Source organism: Saccopteryx leptura, chromosome 3 (genome assembly GCF_036850995.1).
Source record: "Saccopteryx leptura isolate mSacLep1 chromosome 3, mSacLep1_pri_phased_curated, whole genome shotgun sequence".
Lineage (NCBI taxonomy): Eukaryota > Metazoa > Chordata > Mammalia > Chiroptera > Emballonuridae > Saccopteryx > Saccopteryx leptura.
This window is the reverse complement of record NC_089505.1, coordinates 331,480,136-331,489,160: the sequence shown is the minus strand read 5'-3', so window position 1 is coordinate 331,489,160 and position 9,025 is coordinate 331,480,136.

Below are 9,025 nucleotides of genomic sequence, written 5' to 3'. Positions count from 1 at the left end.
CCTGCCTCTGTCTCTATTCTGTTCATTCACATTGTTCATTGGATTCCTCAAATGAGTGAGGTCATATGATATTTTTCTTTCTCTGCCTGGCTTATTTCACTTAACATAATAGTTTCCAGGTCCATCCATGTTGTCGCAAAAGGTAAGATTTCCTTCTTTTTCATGGCCCCATAGTATTCCATTGTGTATATGTACCACAGCTTTTTAATCCACTCATCCACTGACAGACATTTGGGCTGTTGTCATATCTTGGCTATTGTAAACAATGATGCCAAAAACAAGGGGGTGCATTAGAGGGAAAGGGCATGATAGGATGAAATCAGAGAAAGGAAAGAGATTGGTGAAATTATATACATAGAACATAGAATTATAGAGAGCAAAAGAGCAAATCTTGGAGGGAAGTGGGGTGGCTGTTATGGGGAGAGGGGCAAAGGAGCTGTTAAGGGGAACATAGGAAGGATGCATTCAGGGGGACACTAAAATCTATGTAAACACAATACATTCAAATCAATAATTAAAAATACCAATAATAAACCTATATTAACAAAAAAAAAAAGAAAAGAGGATTGAATCATCAATTTGGAAGACAAGGTGAAAAAAAATACCCAATCAGTGCAGCAAATAGAGAAAAAGAACCTAAAATGAATGCAGGAAATTTGGGACAATATCAAGTGCAAAAATATTCATATCAGGAGTACTAGAAGGAGAAAAGCAAGAAAAAGAAAAAAACAGAAAAGAATCAAGAACCTATTTGAAGAAATAATGACTAAAAATTTTCCTAACTTGGTGAAGAAAAAAGACACTCAAGTTTAGGAAGTGCAGAGAGTTCTAAACAAAATGAACTCAAAAAGACCCACAGCAAGACAAATCATAATTGAAATGGCAGTTTCCATATAGCCCAAGTGCCCATCAGTGGATGAATGGATTAAAAAGCAGTGGTACATATACACAATGGAATACTATGGGGCCATGAAAAAGAATAAAATCCTACCTTTTGCAACAACATGGATGGACCTGAAAACTATCATGTTAAGTGAAATAAGCCAGGCAGAGAAAAAATAACATCATATGACCTCACTCATTTGAGGAATCCAATGAACAATATAAACTAAGGAACAAAATACAGACAGAGGCGGGATCAATGGGCCCAGAGGGAAAGCAGATAGAAAGAAAAGGTATGTAGGAAGGAATCAGAAAAGGGAAAGAGATTGGTGAAATTATACACATATAACACAACATTATAGAGAGCAGAAAAACAAATCCTAGAGGGAAAGGGGGATGTCATGGGGAACACGGGGGAGGGAGGTGCATTTGGGAAGATACTAGAATCTATGTAAACACAATAAATTAAAATTTTAAAAAATAACAATAATTAAAATGGCAAAGCTTAAAAACAAAGAGACAATCTTAAAAGCATCCAGAGAAAAGCAGTCCATTATTTATAAGGGAGCTGTAATGAGACTGTCTGGTGATTTCTCAACAAAAACATTTTATGCCAGAAGAGACTACATAAAATAGTAAAAAATAAATAAGAAGCAAGTACCCACAACCAAGCCTACATTACCAGAAAGGTTATTGTATAAAATTGAAGAAGAAATAAAGAACTTCCCATGCAAAAAAAAGTTAAAGGTGTTTGTTATCACCAAACTAGCATTACAAAAATGTTAAAGGGCTTTCTTTAAGAAAAAGAAAAAAAAAATGAAGAACACAGTTAAAAGAAAACAATGGCAAGGCCCTGGCAGTTTGGCTCAGCAGTAGAGCATTGGCCCAGTTTGTGGAAGTCCCGGGTTCAATTCCTGACCAGGGCACATAGGAGAGGCTCCCATCCGCTCCTCCACCCTTTCCCCCTTTCCTTTCTCTTTATCTGTCTCTTCCCCTCCCACAGCCAAGGCTCCATTGGAGCAAAGTTGGCCTAGGTGCTGAGGATGGCTCCATGGCCTCTGCTTCAGTCACTAGAATGGCTCCAGTTGCAACAAAGTAACACCCAAATGGGCAGAGCATCACCCCCTGGTGGACATGGCATGGGGATCCTGGTCAAGCATATGCAGGAGTCTGTCTGTCTGCCTCCTTGCTTCCTACTTCAGAAAAATACAAAAAAAACAAACAAACCCAATAAACACTGGCAATAAATACATATCTATCAATAATCAGTTTAAATGCAAATGGTTTAAACATGACAATTAAAATACATAAGGTAGCTGAATGCATAAGATGGAAAGACCCATCTGTATGCTGTCTACAAAGACCCACCTCAGAACAGAAAATATACAGGGACTAAAAGTAAAGGGCATGACCAGGTGGTGAAGCAGTGGATAGAGTGTAAGAGTGGGGAACAGAGGACCCAGGTTCAAACCCTGAGGTCACCAGCTTGAGTACAGGCTCATCATCTTGAGCATGGGATCATAGACATGACCCCATAATCACTGACTTGAGCCCAAAGGTCACGGTTTGAAGCCCAAGGTCACTGGCTTGAGCCCAAGGTTGTTGACTTGAGCAAGACATCATTCACTCTGCTGTAGCCCCCCAGGTCAAGAAACATATGAGAAAGTAATCAATGAAAAACTAGGGTGCCGCAATGAAGAATTGATGCTTCTCATCTCTCTCCCTTCCTGACTGTCCCTATCTGTCCCTCTCTTTGACTCTCACTCTGTCTCCGTCAAAGAAAAAAATAAGGAAAGGGATGGAAAAGGTATTTCATGCAAATGAAAATTTTAAAAATAAGATAAAAAATGCTGGGGTAACAATACTTATATCTGACAGAATGGACCTTAAAACAAAGGTTATAGTAAGAGACAAAGAAGGAGACTACATAATGATAAAGGGAGCAATCTAACAGTTTATAACCCTACATTTACATACCCAAAGTAGGAGCACCTAAATATGTAAAGTAAATCTTAATGGACAGAAATTGAACAATTTTCAACAATATGGTCATATTAGGGGATTTTAAAACCCCATTTACATCAATGGATAGGTTTTCCAGATAGAAAATCAATAAGTGGCAGCCTTAAATGCATGTTAGATCAGCTGGATTTAATTGATATCTTCAAAACATTTCACTCCATAGCAGCAGAATATACATTTCTTCAAGTGCACATAAAACATTTTCTAGAATAGATTACATGTTAGGACACAAACAAATATCAACAAATTTAAGAAGATTGAAAACGTTTCAAGCATCTTATAAGACCATAATAGTGTGAAACTAAAAATCAAGTACAAAAAAAAATGCCATCACATGGAGGCTAAATAACATGTTAACTAAACAATGAATGGGTTAACAAATGAGATCAAGGAACAAAGAAAAATTTAACTTAAAACAAATAAAATTGAGGACACAGCAACCCAAAATCTATGTGACGCAGAAGAAGCAGTGTTAAGAGGGAAATTTATAGCATCACAAACCTATCTCAAGAAACAAGAAAAATCTCAAATGCACAGTTTAAACTTACACTTAAAGGAAAGTTAAAAAGAACAACAAACAGCCTGACCACACAGTGGCACAGTGGATAGAGCATCGGGCTGGGATGCAGAGGACCCAGGTTCAGAACTCCAAGGTCACCAGCTTGAACGCAGGCTCATCCTGCTTGAGTGTGGGCTCATTCTGCTTGAGCGTGGGCTCACCAGCTTGAGTGTGGTATCACCAGCTTGAGCGCGGGATCATAGACTTGACCCCAACATCTCTGGCTTGAGCAACGGGTCACTCGCTCGGTGGCAGACCCCCCCTCCCCCGGTCAAGGCACATATGAGAAAGCAATCAATGAATAACTAAAGAGACTAAGGAGCTACAACAAAAATTGATGCTTCTCATCTCTTTGCTTTCCTGTATGTCTGTCCCTATCTGTCCCTCTTTCTGTCTCTCTCTTTGTCTCTGTCACACTCACACAAAAAAGAACAACAAAGTCAAAGTGAGTAGAAGGAATGAAATAATAAAGGTAAAAGCAGAAATAAACCAAATAGAAACTTTAAAAAAATTGCTGGTTGTTTGATAAAATAAACAATATTGACCCACTCATCAAGAAAAAAAAAAAAAAGAAGGGACTCAAATAATTAATTCAGAAATGAAAGATAATAAGTAACAACAAACACCAAAAAAAATGCAAAGCATTTTAAGAAAATATTACAAACAACTATATGATAATAAATTTGACAATCTGGACAATATGGATAAGTTCCTAGAAACATACAATCTTACAAAACTGATTCAGGAAGAATCAGAAAACCTGAACACACAGATTGCAGCCAGTAAAATGAAAGAAGAAATAAAAAGAATCCCAGAAAATAAAATTCCTGGCCTGGATGGCTTCACTGTGAATTTTACTAAATATTCAAAGAAAAAATAATACTTATTCTTAAACTATTCCAAAAAATTCAAGAGGAGAATAGACTCTATAGTTTATTTTACAAAACCAGCATTATCTTATTTCCAATAACAGATAAAGACACAACAAAGAAAAAAAATTATAGGCCAATATCTTTGATAAACATGGATGCTAAAATCCTCAAAAATATATAAGCAAAGTGGATCAGAAATACATTTAAAAGGCTATATACCACAATCAGTTTGAATTTATTACAGGAATGGAAGGTTGGTACAACATCTGATATACCACAGAAACAAAAATAATTATGAAAATCACATAATCGTATCAACAGATGCAGAAACAGCACTTCTTAAAATCCAGGACCTATTTATGTTAAAAACTCTCTGCAAAGTGGGAATAAAGTGAACATATCTCAGTGTTATAAAGGCCATATATGGCAAAGCCAGAACCAACATCACACTCAATGGACAAAACCTAAAAGCATTTCTCTTAAGATCAGGAATAAGAGAGGGATGTCCACTATCACTTTTATTCAATATAATACTGGAAGTCCTGGCCACAGTAATCAGAAAAGAGGAAACAATGAAATGCACCTGAACTGGAAAAGAAAAACTAAAATTGTTATTAGTTGCAGATGATATATTACTGTATATAGAGGACCCAAAATATTACACCAAAAAACTACTAGAACTGATAAAAGAATTTAATAAAGTAGTAGGATACAAAATAAATATTCAAAAATTAGTTGCATTTATATATACCAATAACAATCTATCAGAAATGTCACAGTGTTAAAGTTACTTTTCTAAATAAAATTTTAAAATTATAAAAAGGAAAGAAAGAAATAGACACCATAAAGAACAATACCATCCACAATAGCTTCAAAGAGAATAAAATACCTAGGAATAAATTTAACCAAGATCTGTATTCATAAAATTATAAGACATTAAAGAAAGAAATTAAAAAATATACAAGTGAAAGCATATACTGTGTTCATGGTTAAGAAGAATTAACATCATTAAAATGTTCATATGTCCCTGGCTGGTTGGCTCAGTGGTAGAGTGTCGGCTTGGCATGTAGAAGTCCCCAATTCAATACCAGGCCAGGACACACAGGAGAAGCATCCATCTCCTTCTCCACCTTTCCTTCTCTCCTTTCTCCCTATCTCTCTCTTCCCCTCCAGCAGCCAAGGCTCTATTGGAGCAAAGTGAGCCTGGGCACTGAGAATGTTCCGTGGCCTCCACCTCAGGCACTAGAATGGCTCTGGTTGCAACAGAGCAATGCCCCAGATGGGCAGAGTATCAACCCCTAGTGGACTTGCCTGGTGGATCCTGGTTGGGCACATGTGGGAGTTTGTTTCTCTACCTCCCCGCTTCTCAATTCAGAAAAATAAATAAATAAATAAATAATAAAATAAAATGTTCATGTTACCTAGAGCAATCTATAAAGTCAAAGCAATTCCTATCAAGATACCAATGGTGTATTTCACAGAACAAGAACAAATACTCTAAAAATTTATATAAAACTACAAAACATCTCAAATAGCCACAGCAATCTTGAAAAAGAACTAAGTTCGAAGAATCATGCTACATAGTAACCAAAACAACATAGTACTGGCATAAACACAGACATATAGATTAATGAAACAAAATAGCCCAGGAATCAACCTATACCCTATATGGTCAAATAATATTTGACAAAATATACAAGAACATAAAATGGGGTAAAGACAACCTATTCAATAACCGGTGATGGGAGAATTGGAGAAATACATGCAAATAAAAAATTGAAACTAGATGACCTTCTTACACCATACACAAGAATAAACTAAAATGGATTAAAACATTAAATATTAGATAAAAATTAAACATAAAAGAAGCCTAGAAGAATACATAGGCAGCAAAATCTCAGATATTTCTTGTAGCAATATTTTTTCAGATATATCTCCTTGGGTAAAGGAAATGAAAGAAAAGATAAACAAATGAAACTACATCAAACTAAAAAGTTTTTGCACAGCAAAGGAAACCATCAACAAAATGAAGAGACAAGACACTAAACAGGAGAACATATTTGACAAGTCACTCATTAAGGAGTTAGTATGAAAATTTTATTTATTATTTATTTATTTTTGTATTTTTCTGAAGTGAGAAGCAGGAAGGGAGAGAGACAGACACCTGCATGTGCCCAACTGGGATCCACCTGGCAAGCCCAATAGGGGGTAATGCTCTGCCCATCTGGGGCATTGCTCTGTTGCAACCAGAGCCCTTCTAGCACCTGAGACAGAGGCTGCAGAGCCATCCTCTGAACCAGGCTAACTTTGCTCCAATGGAGCCTTGGCTGCAGGAAGGGAAGAGAAAGATAGAGAGAAAGGAGAGGGGGAGGGGTAAAGAAGCAGATGGGTAGGTGCTTCTGCTGTGTGCCCTGGCTGGGAACCAAACCCTGGACTTCACACACTGGCTGATGCTCTACCACTGAGCTAACCAGCCAGGGATGTATGAAAATTTTATAAAGAACTCATACAACTGAACATCAAAAAATAAACAACCAATTAAAAAGTAGGCAGAGGACCTGAATAGATACTTCTCCAAATGGACATATAGATGGCCAATATATATACATATGAAAAGATGCTCAATGTCACTAATCATCAGAGAAATACAAATTAAAACCACAGTGCTATCATCTCACATTTGTCTGAATGGCTGTCATTAACACATCAAAAAACAAGAAGTCTGGCAAAGGTATGGAGAAAAGGAAACCCTCCCTCGAACTTTGTTGGTGGGAATGCAGATTAGTACAGTCACTGTGGAAAGCCATATGGAGTTATCTCAAAAAAATTAAAATATAACTGCCATATAACTGCCTTTTGACATAGTGATCCCACTTCTGGGAGTATATCTTAAGAATCCCAAAACACTAATCTGAAAGAATCAATGCAGCCCTATGTTCATTGCAGTATTATTTACAATAGCCAAAATCTAGAAACAGCCCAGGTGCCCTTCAGTAGATGAAAGAATAAAAAGCTGTGGTACATTTACACAACTGAATATTACATGGCCATAAAATAGAAGGGAATCTTATCTTTTGCAACAGCTTGGACAGACTTGAAGATCATTATTCTAAGTGAAATAAACCAGTCAGAGAAAGACAAGTAAGTGACTTCACTCATATGTGTAATCTGATGAACAAAACGAACTAACAAGAGACAGAAACAGTCTCATACATAGAGAGCAGGGTGACAGCTATATGTGTGTTGAGGCTAGACAAGGGAGGTAGAAGAATGTAACAAAAAGGAAAAGAAAATCTTACATAGCCCTGCCCTGTTGGCTCAGTGTTAGAGCGGCAGCCTGGCATGTGGATGTCCTGGGTTTGATTCCCAGTCAGGGCACACAGGAGAAGGAAGCGACCATCTGCTTCTTTATCCCTCCCCTTCCCCTTCTCTCTCCTCTTCTCCTGCAGCCATAGTTCAATTGGTTCAAGTGCATGGGCCTGAGCACTGAGGATTTCTCTGTGGTGCCTCCACCTCAGGTACTGAAAATAGCTTGGTTGGGAGCATGGCCCCAGATGAGCAGAGCACTGGCCCTAGATGGGGGTTGCCAGGTAGATCCTGGTGGGGATGCTTGTGGGAGTGTGTCTCTCTATCTGCCGTACTCTCACTTGTAAAAGAAGGAAAAAACATTGGGGAAAAAAATCTCATGGACAGAGACAACAGTGTGGTGATTGCCAGAAGGGGGTGGGGGATAAATGGTGACCGAAGAGGATTTGAATTGGGAGGATGAACACACGATATGGTGTACAGAGATGTATTTTAGAATTTGGGCTTCTAAAACCTGTATAATCATGTTAACTAATCCCACCTTAACAAATTAAAATAAAAAAAAACAATATGGAGACAACACATAAGAATAACAAAGAAAACCCAGAATAAAGACAAGTTCTGCCCATCCCTTAGGTAAAGAATATAAAGTATGTAAGAAAAAATTATTCAAAGATTACTAGAAGAAAAGTTTTCCCCAAAATAAAGAAAAGCTTGAATCTGCAGATTAAAAATTACACACTGTGAATATAAATCTAGTTTGTATAGGCCCTGGCCGGTTGGCTCAGCGGTAGAGCGTCGGCCTAGCGTGCGGAGGACCCGGGTTCGATTCCCGGCCAGGGCACACAGGAGAAGTGCCCATTTGCTTCTCCACCCCTCCGCCGCGCTTTCCTCTCTGTCTCTCTCTTCCCCTCCCGCAGCCAAGGCTCCATTGGAGCAAAGATGGCCCGGGCGCTGGGGATGGCTCTGTGGCCTCTGCCCCAGGCGCTAGAGTGGCTCTGGTCGCAACATGGCGACGCCCAGGATGGGCAGAGCATCGCCCCCTGGTGGGCAGAGCATCGCCCCTGGTGGGCGTGCCGGGTGAATCCCAGGCGGGCGCATGCGGGAGTCTGTCTGACTGTCTCTCCCTGTTTCCAGCTTCAGAAAAAAAATGCAAAAAAAAAAAAATCTAGTTTGTATATCTAACATCCATTTCCCTTTCCCTCTCCTAAGAACAAAAAGTTTTCCTTTAGATTCTCACTTCATTCCACATGATTCCTATGCTTTGGGATTGCTGACCCCATGCCCAAAGCCATGGGTAGGTTCTTACCAGTTTAAACCAATATAGTAAAGTTCACTTCCCTTGCCACCGATATGAATTAATTTAGGTCTGACTATGTGAACT